At 39.7% G+C, this 13,091-nt stretch overlaps 1 protein-coding gene across 9 annotated transcripts in view; it reads left to right on the forward strand.

The window, feature by feature from the left end:
- The window catches only part of VTI1A (vesicle transport through interaction with t-SNAREs 1A), a 503,528-nt gene that overhangs the window by 330,753 nt on the left and 159,684 nt on the right, over positions 1-13,091 (forward strand). The window lies entirely within an intron of this gene.

A 13,091-nucleotide genomic window follows, 5' to 3' on the forward strand; every position in this document is an offset into this window, starting at 1 on the left:
TGAGCCACTGCGCCCGGCCAGGCTGACTTAACTTTAAAAGCCATTTTTCTTAAGGCTTGCTTAGTAAGAGAAACTAAAACTCACATCTTTCAAAGCTTTTTTTTCCTAATTGGTAGTAGTATGTAAAAGTTCACTACGCTGACTTTTACATACCTGATGATTAGTTTTTTAATTACAGAAAGTAAAATCAAAGTCCGTGTCAATTCCTGTCACTCTTTTGCCTTTTAAAGAATCCTCATGGATTCTGTTTCTATACATGGATGACCAGAAAATAAAAAAGACAAGTTCCCAGGTGTGGCTGGTGCTGACCTATCTCCCAGCCTTCCAGGCTTGCCTTGTCTGAGTGGTGTCTGAATTACTGTGGTGGGGGTGGATTTCTTAGGCCCACCATAGAAAATTTCAGGACCTTATGCCCACAATACAAGCACTAAATTGACACCAACAAATCAGTGCCATCTCTTCAGGTGGGAGGGTGGAGACAGCCACGGAGCAGTGCTTAATTATGCAGAAGGTTTATCCTTTGAGTCTGACATAGAGCACTGTGAGGAAAGGCCATCTCTGGGGCTAGAAAGTGAAAACAAGACTTCACCAAAAAGGTTTTTATTCTGAATGTAAGACCTGCCTGGTAGAGATACCTTCCTCAGTAGTTTTTGGTGATTATCTCATTTTAATTCCATGCCTGACATTCATCAGTCAGAGGCAAAACTCATTGGCAGGGAAAGAGATGAGAGGCCTCCGTTTCCCGGACATTGTGGCATTCATTCTCTGGCCTCTTCACTAAGGAAGTGCTACAGTGAAACTCGATTCTGCCCATTTTGTCATTTAACTTTCACAGAAGCAAATACAAAGTATTGGTGAAAGTGGCCGGGCACGGTGGTTCACGCCTGTAATCCTAGCACTTTGGGAGGCCGAGGCAGGTGGATCACCTGAGGTAGGGAGTTCCAGACCAGCCTGACCAACATGGAGAAACCCCGTCTCTACTAAAAATACAAAATTAGCCGGGCAGGGTGGCGCACGCATGTAATCCCAGCTACTCGAGAGGCTGAGGCAGGAGAATCGCTTGAACCTGGGAGGCAGAGGTTGCAGTGAGCCAAGATCGTGCCATTGCACTCCACCCTGGGCAGCAAGAGCAAAACTCCATCTCAAAAAAAGGAAAAAAAAAAGTGTATTGGTGATAGCAAGTTCCATAATAGCCTTATGGAGCTCACATTACTCTAGAAAGTGACCTTTCTGATCTATGAGTTGGAATTACCAGCTACCTGGATAAACATCACCTCATTTTTAACTTAATACCAAAGCCATCATCCCCATGTTGTTGAACTGAAGAACCTAGAATGGCTTCAGGAAAGGCCGGTGACTCTGAGCACTGGTGGAAGTTCTTCTGCCAAGACCATTCACCATTGTTACCCCACTTGTCCCCCTGATAACTGATGGCCATTGTGAATTATGCCTCAATGTCGCCACGTGAACCGATTACCCACAAATAACCACAACCCTGATACCATCTGGACTGAGTGCAAATCTTTCATAAAATGTTGTATTTTTAAAAAGAATTTAATTATTCTATACAGGACAAAGAGCTTTTCCTGTTCACTCCTATTTTACTGAGAAAAGTCTCTGGCAAATCTATGGCAAAGGTAAAACTTGGGAGGGTTTTTTAAAATTACTTGCAGTATGAGTCACCTTAATGAAAGCTTCAGAAGCATGGAGCAGTTCCATCAGGTAGCAGTCCTCCAGGAAAAAAAATTTTTTTTTTTAGTTTACTCAATACTAACATACAACATATGGGCAAAGGTAGACTGCCTCCTTGCTCTACGGGGAGACATAAATAGCTTTCTTATCAGACATTTTTTTGTCTGAATCAAGAAATTCCTGTCCAGTCTGCTTAGGTTCAGCTCTGTGATCCAAGAAGTTTTTGACATATCAAGATGACCTAAGAGTTGATAAGCCTTTGGCACAGGAAAGAAATATGCAGGAGAAGTTCAGGAACTGAGTGACACATTTTCCTAAAAGAAGGAAAAAAATAAGAATAATAATCGAAGTGGATTTGTTGAATACTTTCAAATTCTCAAAGATGTTTCTGTTTAGGTGGCTGTGGAAATCTCACGTTTGCTTTATCGCAGCTTGAAAAGGAACGAGAGAAAGAAATACCAAAGGGTACACATACTTCCAGTTCTTTTGAGTGATATTACCAATATTTCATCTTGAGATTTCCAAGAGTAGAGGCCAGGTATTTTCAGTCTTCTGCACTCTTTAAGGGTCAGAAGGAGTCAGAATCAACTTGGATGGAATAAACATGGGGATAAGCAGCTGAAAATAATAGCTTCATGTATTTACTAGACGCTAAGAAGTCAAAGGAAGTGGTGTGTGAGCTTGTAAAACAGTGGCTGCCAGCTTTATCTTTTTAAGAGGAGACTAGATTTTGACACAGAGATAAGCAAGCTGGAGCAAACAGTGATTTCTTAAACTGCTACCCATAAAATAAGTTTGTTGTGAACATATCTACATAAGAGAGATTGTCCTCTCTTTTTCAGCTATGGGTCAGGTTATTCTAAGCTCTTATATACTCATGATGCCAAAGGTGTAGGCGCTGGGCTTATGTTCAGCTATTTCAGATCATCTGGACTTGAATTTAGAGAATGTCTTTGCTCTGTTAGCACATGCTCATCCCACTATTCAAAAAAATGACCATCTCGGTACAAAGTTTCTTTGGCAGTCAAATCTGTTTCGGCATCTCCAATCAACATATGTTTTTCCTCATTTTGTATTTTCTTGTTTCTGGCATTTTATGGATTAGAATAATTGGAAAATAGGCATCTGAAGGATTACTCCCATAAACAGGTGAGATTGGCGAGAGAAGAAATTATTTTTCAACGTTATTATTAAATAGAAGCTCTCATGCTCTTTATAGCCACATTCCTCCATTTACAATGTGCTGTTGAGGCTGCGAACTTCCTTGTTCTTTAGGTTTCTCACAGATTATTTTTCTGTTACAAGCTATTTGTTACTTACTCAGTTCTGAGTTACTGAGATTGTTTAATTCTAAACTTAGTTGTATGGCAGATTACAGCTCACACCTGTAATCCCAGCACTTTGGGAGGCCAAGGCAGGAGGATCACTTGAGGCCAGGCATTCGAGACCAGTCTGGGCAACATAGCAGGACCTTGTCTCTTAAAAAAAAAAAAAAAAGCAAAAATTAGGCCAATATAGTGGCATGTGCCTGTAATCCCTGCTAGGAGGATCGTTTGAGCCCAGGAGTTCAAGGTTGCAGTAAGCTGTGATCACACTGCTGCACTCCAGCCTGGGAGACAGAGCAAGACCCTGTCTCTAAAAATAAATAAATAAATAAATAAAATAATAACCTACCTATATGCCTAGAATTTTAATAATTGAAAATGTGGTAGCACCATGATCTTGGTGGAAAAGGCATTGAGCAATTTCACTTGGAGTTTGCTCAAATCAGGCACATTATTTCAGAATCAAACTTTTAAGCCTTTGAAAAGAAAAATGTAAAAATAAGCCCATTTTTCTCCTTTGCTTCTTGCAGAAGGCGTTTCCAGTGGAGGTTTTCTAAAATTATTATAATAATTAACCATGTGCTGTCTCATGTCCCGGGAACTAGAGTCAGAGCTCAATATGCATAATCTGATTTAACCCGTGTGTTAACCTTATCGAGTATGCATTGTTGTTCCCATTTTATAGATTAGGAAACTAAATATCAGTAAAATTAGTATGTGGCTTTCTCAAAGCCACATGGCTGATAGAACCAAAATCCTTATTATGGTCCACAGGCTGGCACGATTCCGCCTCTGTTTCCTCTGCAGCTCGCCTCCCTCCCATCATTCTCCTCCTGGCTTTTTCCTCCCCGGGCACCCCAATGTTCCTCTACAGATAAAGGGCCTTTGCACATGCTGTGCCACCTGCCTGGAATCCTTTTCTCATTCCCACTCACCCCTCCCACTTCAGTTTTTAACCTAGCGCATTCTTCAGAATATATATATATATTTTTTTTGATGAAGTCTTGCTCTGTTGCCCAGGCTGATCTCGGCTCACTGCAACCTCCGCCTCCCAGGTTTAAGCAATTCTCCTGCCTCACCCAAGTAGCTGGGACTACAGGTGCACACCGCCACGGCCAGGTAATTTTTTGTAGTTTAGTAGAGGCGGGGTTTCACCATGTTACCCAGGCTGGTCACAAACTCCTGAGCTCAGGCAGTCTACCCGCCTCGGCCTCCCAGAGTGCTGGGATTACAGGCATGAGCCACCGCACCCGGCCCAGATCTTAATTCAACATCATTACCACCTTTGGGACACCCTCTCTGGGCCTCTAGAAAAGCTCAGTCCTGCAGCAGCTACAGAGGTGCAGCTGTCAACCTTTCAGGCATGCAGTCTGCCCCAGGTGTTGGTACCCTCAGAGACCCATGTCAGCATCAGAGCTAGGCCACACTCTTCCCAGGCGGCCCCCAGTCATTGACTAGGCGCAGTGTGTGGTCCTGAAGCTAGGCAGTTTCTGCCTGAGGTGGGATTCCTCTACAGGGCTGTCTTGGCTCCAGAGCTCCTCACTGGGTTGGTTAAGAGTTTGTCAGTCCCGGCCAGGCGCGGTGGCTCACACCTGTGATCCCAGCACTTTGGGAGGCTGAGGCGGGTGGATCACTTGAGGTCAGGAGTTTGAGACCAGCCTGGCCAACATGGTGAAACCCCACCTCTACTAAAAATACAAAAATTAGCGGGGTGTGATGGTGCACACTCATAGTCCCAGCTACTCGGGGGGCTGAGGCAGGAGAATCGCTTGAACCCAGGAGGTGGAGCTTGCAGTGAGCCAAGACTGCACCACTGCACTCCAGCCTGGGCGACAGAGTGAGACTCTGTCTAAAAAATAAATAAATGAGACTTTGTCAGCTCTGCACTGTGGTCCGAGGCTCTTCCTGCCCAATTCTGCCTCCTCCTCCATTTATCTGCTACAGGTATTACCCCCAGGAAACCTCTTGCACACCTAACTCCTTCCAGCATCTCCTTTCCTAGAAGACCCTTCGACTGACACAAGTCCCCTCTTCTAGATGCTCATAGTATCAGATCTGCTTCCTTTGTAGCGATTACCACAGTTTAAAACTCTATATTATGTACATGTGATTTTGTTACGGCCTAGAAGCTCTGTGAGGACAGGGACCTAATTTTACTCATCACTGTACCCCCAGAATGGAACCAGATCATTTCCCACAGACCTCATCAGAGCGCTTGCTGGACTCTGTGCGTCCAGGGCCATTTCACTGGCTGTCGCCAGTTGCATGCTGGGGCTTTCAAAGCAGCACTGAGAGTGGAACACTAAAACCTCACGCCAACTCGGAGGCCACACTGGAAAAGGATGTTGCAATGACGCTTGGATCAGGCCAGGCCCTGCGTGAAGGCCCTTTGGCGTCTTTTTCGGCGTGGAAGCGCATGCTCTTTCTCCTTGAGGAGAAGATAGGACCTTAGCGTTTCCAAGGCCTTCTGAGTGAAAACATCTGTATCCGATCTTTCCCGTCGCGGCGTATTAGTGAAGTCTGGCTAAAGAGCAGCTTGTAGTTGACAAGACTCTCATCAGAAGGTGTCACTGCCATCAGCTGGAATTATAGTGGGGCTGTTCGAGCTGGTGCCCTAGCCAGATGCCAGTCTGGGTAATTACATTTGGTCTACCTAAACTCCCTGCAGACTTCTCATCGGACACAGCATTCTTCATCTCTGCCCTGAACTGCTAGGGAGTGTTTGCTAAGAGCCTTTCAGCTGCTGCCATAGTTCATTCCAAAAATGGATACATTCCTGAAGGACCACTTGTCAGGGGGTGTTGCTGGGGGGATTCCAGCTTGGAAGAGGGCTGGCCTGGCTAGGTGGCCCTGAAGGTCCCTTCCCCTTCTAATTTCGATTTTGTGATTCAGTGATTATAACTCAAACTGTAGTGTTCATGGAACTGGTAAGAGCCTCATAAATGAAAATACCATCAGATCAAAAGTGCAGAACTTGGTAGGAAAGATGTTCAAATAACACACACACACACCAAAAAAGGTAGACACGAATCTGGATATCCCTGGGACCCAGAAACAGTCACAGTTACATTTCCTCTCTCAAGTTGATTCTGAAGCCATAATTAAGTGAAGACAAAAACATATATACATTGAATGAAAGGTGTGTAATCTTTGGGATAATTCTGATGTAATTAACACAGCAGAGCTGCATTATGGCCAATGTACAATGAGTGGAATTTTCCAACATTGATTAAGCGGACTTGAAGAGAACTGAGTCTTTGTCTGAAAGCTACCAAATGAAAACAACTTTGGGATATTTAAATTCTGGTTGGAAATTGGTTTGGGTAAGGGATATTTAAACCACAGCTGTTCAAGGGCTAAAAACATATGAGTTGTATGTGCATGCCCGCGTGCACGTGCACACACACACACACACACACTGCCTCCTCTGAAAACAAGTTAGCTAAAGGTGTACATTCCTTCTAGGTTCTCATGATCAACAGATGTAAATGTTCACGGTGTTCAGATGAATTATGGACCCTAATGAGATTTCAATACTGAGCAAACAATAAAAATTTATGCATTGCCTAGTTGCCGTGGCCTTTGGCTTCATGGCTAGTGTTCTACCTTTTCAACAGCTTCAGTAATATAATATCCAGCTGGCTTTGGAGGTAAGGAAAATTCGAAGGGAGAATTGAAATTGTGAGACATAATTTGATGGATTACTTTGTCAGAGTAATGCATGGCCTTGGCATAATTACCGTGGCCACCTTAACCCTGGAGGCAGGTGGTGACAAAGGCCTGCAGGGCCTGGGTGCTGAGCCGATTCCAGCATGTGCTGCTGGCTCTCCCGGTCCCCAGAGTCCGGGGAGTCTAGGCACTCCTGAACAAATGCCGAACAAGCACATTCCTGTCCTACTCCAACAAGCAAGAAGGACAGCCGAAGGGCCGCCTTCTCCCGAGAACTGTCATCTGTGTCAGAGTGAAAGGAAAGAAATAAAAGGCAGACCAACCTTGAAGCAAAATGGGGTGAGGACGAGGAAAAGGATGAATAATATCTTTTAAAGCAGAACATTTAAACACAAATGATGGGCACAGGCACACTAATCTTTTTTTCTCTTCTCGTGTTTTTTTTATCAGTTCAGACCTTGAACTTAACGCATGTCTGCCTTGTACTTTATAACGTTCAAATCTTAACGTGATTAATAGCAGATTCCCCGTGTGTACGTGTCAGAGACCACATCTGTAGCAAATCTGCCGGTATATTCCTTACACTAGTTTTACTTTGGAGCCATAAAGTAATTCCTGTTTTGTGAATGAGAATAAACCTATTATGCACTAATATAGCTACACCCAGCATCTGCTTTTCGGGGGGAAAAGAAATTGCCTATATGATAGGGCAGCTCAAATTTCAGTGTTCTGAAGTGCTGTTCAGTGTGGCCTTCAGCAGTGAGAAACCACTCCTGCCTATTTCTTGCTTTTATTTATGATAACATAAATATATTTGCAGCATGTTGACAAACTCATTTGGAGTAAACAGAGTAGTCCTAATTGTAAGTTCTAATGTTTTAACGCTAAATTGGGCGATAAGTCAGTGTTTCAATTTGGCACAGTCAACCACACGTTTTCCAGAAATAGCCTTTGACACTTTTTAAAGCAAGTCAGTGGTGTACTTAGCCTGTTCACAAAAGGCTTCATTCTTGTCTACAAACGGCAAACCTCCCCTTCATCCCAGAGTGCCCAATTCAAGTGAGGTTGGAGAAAAATAGATACTTCCCCTGTTTTAAGGCATTTCTCCAACTGTTATGCTAGTCAAAACGAAAACAATTTGGAGTATATGGGGAAAGCATGCCTAAGAAAGGTTATCTTGATTTTCATTTAACACACCCTCCCACTGACTTTTTAAAAGGTCCATCGTACGTATTTCTGCATAGCTGAAAACACAGATTCCACCCTGGAGAGATCTCAGGGCTGTTCATGTTACACTCTGAAGCCATGTGTTTTCACATCATGGCAAAACTCAAGATGTAGGCAGATCCCTTGGCCCCCGTTGGCTGTGGATTTTAGTCTTTTCATTGTTCTCTACTGTAAACTTATACAGAAAAAGACCTCCACGCCCCTGAATATAAGCACAGCCAGTAATGTTTTCCCACACATGCCAGTGGTGTAGCTGAGCAGGACCCCAGAATGGTGGGAAAGGGAAGAAAGTGGGGGCAGAGGTCCCTGAAGGCTGTAGATGGGAGCAAGGGGCTCACTGGGCTCCCCAGGAGCCTTCCTGAAGGCAGCCATTCCTTCAGAATCCTTGTCAGAGGAATGACCAGAGGCAATGCAGAGAAGCCCCTCCCCAACGAAGGCAGCTCTGGAGCTTGTAAGACTCTGCTACAAAGCCATAGAGGGGCTTTATTTTTATACTTGTCTGTACACACCTTTTTTTGGATATATGATTTGCAAATATTTTTCCCCACTCTATGGCTTGTCTTTTTATTTTCTTAATGGGGAATTTTGAAAAGCAAAAGCTGTTAATTTTGATAAAAATTTATCAATTTTTAATTTTATGGATCATGCTTGTAGTGGTTTACCTAAAAATCTTTGCCTGTCCCAAGGTTAGAAAATTTTACTTCTATGTTTTCTTCTAGAAGTTTTATAGTTTAGCCTTTACATTTAGGTATGTGTTCCATTTAAATTTTTGTGTATAGTGTAAGGTTATGGTCTATGTTCATTTTGTTAAATATGGGTACCCAATTTCTCTATTAAATTGCCTTGGATCCTTTGTCAAAAATTGACTGTAAATATAAATGTTTATTTCTGGAATGTCTGTTGTCTGTTTTGTTCCATTGAACTGTGTCTTCCTTACACCCAGACTACACCGTCTTGATTACAGTAGCTTCATAGTAAGTTTGAAGTCAGGTGGTATAAGTCTTCCAACTTTGTTCTTCTTTTTCAAACTCATTTTTATACATTCTAGTTCTAGTTGTTTCATTTACATATACATTTAAGAATTCCCATTTCATTTTCACCACCCCCCCAAAAAAAATGCTTGCTGGCATTTTAATAAGGATTGCATTGAGTTGTCATCTTAACAATATTGAATCATCCAATTCATGAATGGAATTGTTCCTCATTTATTTAGATCTTTACTTTTTAAAGCTATATTTATAGATTTCACGGTACAGGTCTCATTTTGTTAGAGTTGTTTCTAAGTTTTGCATTCTTTTTTGATGCTATTATGAATTACATTGTTTTCTTAATTTCATTTGCAGACTATTTGTGGCTATAGCAATACACTTGATTTTTGTATATTCTCATCTTGCGACCTTGCTAAATTTGTGTATTAGTCCTAGTAGTATTTTGTCGATCTCTTAGGATTTTATACATACAGAATCACGTCAGTTGTGAATGACAACAATTTTCCTTCTTCCTTTCCAATCTGGGTGCCTTTTACTTGTAATTTTTAAATGCCAGATTGCACTGGCTAGAAGCTCCAATACAATTTTGGACAGAAGTGGTAAGAGCAGACATTTTTGCCCTATCCCCAGTCAGAAAGAAAGCCTTCAGTCTTTCACCCTTAAGTATGATATTCGCTGTAAATTTTTCATAGATGCTCTTTATCGAGTTGAAAAAGTCTCCTTTTATTCCAAGTTTGTCGAGAGTTTCTATCATGAGTAGGTGTTACATTTTGCCCAGTGTTTTTTCTCTATCTAATGAAATGATTATGTGATTTTTGTTCTTGATTCTATCAATGTCATGTGTCACATTAATTGATTTTCAGATGTTAAATCAACCTTGCATTTCTGGGATAAGTCCCACTTGGTCATGATATTTAAACTTTATTAATATGTTATAGGATTCAGTTTGATAAGAATTTTGGTGTCTGTGTTTATGAAGAATATTTCTTGTAATATTTTTGTTTAACTTTTTTATCCGGGTGATACGGCCCTCATAGAACAAGTTGGCATAGTCTCTCCATTATTTTCTAAGAGGATTTGTGTAGGAACAGTATTATTTCTTTCATAAATTGTGATGTAATTCATTATTTAAGCCATCTGGTCCTGGGCTTTTCTTTGTGGGAAGATTTTAAATTACTAATCCAACTTACTTGCTTGTTATAGGTCTATTCAGGTATTCTATGTTTTCTTGAGTCAGTTTTGGTAATGTGTATATTTCTATGCATTTGTCCATTTTACCTAAATTATCTGACTTGTTTGCATAACATTGTTCAGAATATTCCCTTGTAATCCTTTAATTTTTCTTAAGTAGTGATGTTCTTCTTTCATTCCTGATATTGGTCATTTGTATCTTCTTCCCTTTTTTCTTGGTCATTCTAGCTAAAAGTTTATCAGTTTTGTTGATCTTTTTGAGCCAACTTCTGGTTTCATTGATTTTTCTCTATTATTTTCTACTTTCTATTGTATTAATTTCTGCTCTAACCCTTACTCCTTTTTATTGCTTGTGTCGGGCTTAATTTGCTCTTTCTTAATGTGGTAGCTTAGATCATTGACTTGAGACCTTTCCTTTTTCCCTAACTAGGCAGATAAATTTCTCTCTAAGCTCTGCTTAAATTGTATCCTTCAAATAGTGATAATTATGGTTTGGTTTCCATTCATTAAATTTTTGTTGTGATTTTTTTCTTTGATTCATGCATTCTTTAGAAATGTGTTACTCAATTATCTAATACTTAGGACTTACCAAATTAGTTTCTTTTTTCTTTTTTCTTTTCTTTCTTTCTTTTTTTTTTTTTTTTGAGACAGAGTCTCGCACTGATGCCCAGGCTGGAGTGCAGTGGCACAATCTTGTCTCATTGCAACCTCCATCTCCTGTGTTCAAGCGTTTCTCTTGCCTCAGCCTCCCAAGTAGCTGGGATTACAGTCGCATGACACCACACCCAGCTAATTTTTGTATTTTTAGTAGAGACGGGGTTTCACCATGTTGGCCAGGCTGGCCTTGAACTCCTGACCTCAAGTGATCCACCTGCCTCGGCCTCCCAAAGTGCTGGATTACAGGCATGAGCCACCGCGCCTGGCCACCAAATTACTTTCTATTATTGATTTATAATTTAGTCTTGTGATTAGAGAACATATTTTTTATTATTTCAATATTTTTAATAATAAATTATTATTTAATAATAAATTATTGAGACTTGTTTTATGGCCTATGTATGGTCTATGTATGTTCTATAAATGTTGATTTCTATATCTAGTCTACTTAGTCTTCTATAGCCTTACTGATTTTCTGTCTAGTTATTCTATCAGTTATTGAGAATAGGGTGGTGAAATCTCTGAGTATAATTGTTGAACTTTCTCTTCTCCTTTTGTTTATCAGTTTTTGCTTCATGTTTTTCAAGACTTAGTTATTAGGTGTGTGTATGTTTATCATCATTGTATCTCCTCAATACATTGATTCTCTTATATTTGTGAAACATCCTTTTTTGTTCCTAAGACTATTTGTCTTAAAAGCCATGTGTCTGATATTAATATAGACACTCTAGCTCCTTATAGTTACTGTTTGCATATATTTTTTCACCTTTTAACTTTCACCCTCTATGTGCTTTTTAACCTGAAATGTTTCTCTTACAGACAGGATAAAGTTGGGTCTTTTATATCCAGTCTAACAATCTCTGCTGTTTGACTGGAGTGTTTAGTCCTTTAACATGTACATGTTAACATTTAGTCCATTAACATTTAACATGTGATTTTTTTTAGTCCTGTTGAATTTATGTCTGCCATTTTGCTATTTGTTTTCTATATTCCTTATGTCTTTTTGTTCCTCTGTTTCTGCTTTTCTGCCTCCTTTTTAAAAATAGATATTTTTGTATGCCATTTTAATTCACATATTGATTTTTTTTATTACATCTTTAAATGTTCTCAGTCTTTGCTCTAGGAATTGTATCTTGTAACTTTTCATGATCTACTTCAGGTTGATACTGACTTAATTCTAATAAAATATAGCAGTGTTATTCCAATATAACCAATTTCCTCCCTCTTCCTTTGTTACGTATAGATATGACTATGATTATCATATCTACACATGATATAAACCCAACAATACAAAATTATAGTGAGTGCTGTGCAATCTAATGGTTTTTAAAGAAATTAAGGGAAGAGAAGAAAAATATATATATTTATACAGTCTTTTATATTTGCCTACATATTTACCATTTCCAGTGTTCTTATTTCCTTCTGTGGATTTGAATTACCATCTGGCATAATTTCTTTCAGCCTGAAGGACTTTATTTAGTATTTCTTGTACAGCAAGTCTACTAACAAAACATTCTCTTATTCTTTGTTTATCTAGAAAAGTCGTTATGTCACCTTCACTTTTAGTGGATAGTATTGCTAGATATAGAATTCTTGGTTGATAAGTCCCCCACCTCACCCTTTTTGACACTTAGCATATGTCATTCCACTGTCTTCTCTTCCATTGTTTCTGATGAGAAGTCAGCCATTAATCATATTTGTTATTTGCCTGTGCATGATGAGTCATTTTTGTCTTGCTATTTTCAAGAGTTTAGCTGTCAGCCATCATTTCTACCAACATATTTATCTGCTACTCTCTCTCCTCTTCTTCTTGGATTCCCATTACACATATGTTGGTATGCTTGATATTGTCACACAGGTCTCTGAAGCCCTGTTCATTTTTCATCAGTCTTTTTTCCTTTTTCTTCTTCAGATTGGATAATTTCTTTAGACAGATTTTCAAGTTCATAATTCCTCTTCGTTTCATTTACTGTATATTCAACTGTAGAATTTCCGTTTGGTTCTTTTTTATAATTTCTCTTTCTCTATTGAGATTTCCTGTTTTTTGAGGCATTGTCATCATAATTTCTTCTAATTCTTTAAGCATAATTTTCTTCAATTCTTTGAACATATTTCTAATAGCTGCTTGGGAGTCTTTGCTAAATCTACCATCAGATCCACTCACAGTCAGTTTCTATTGACTGCTTTTTTCCCCTGAATATATAGATCACACCTTTTTTTCTTTCCTTTTTTTTTTTTTTTTTTTTTGGTGGTTGTTATCATGTCATTTTTTTGTTGAAAATAGGACATTTTAGATAATATATTGTAGCAACACAAAAGTCTAGTAGCTTTTCTGAATGTA

Source organism: Pan paniscus, chromosome 8 (assembly GCF_029289425.2).
Source record: "Pan paniscus chromosome 8, NHGRI_mPanPan1-v2.0_pri, whole genome shotgun sequence".
Taxonomy (NCBI): domain Eukaryota; kingdom Metazoa; phylum Chordata; class Mammalia; order Primates; family Hominidae; genus Pan; species Pan paniscus.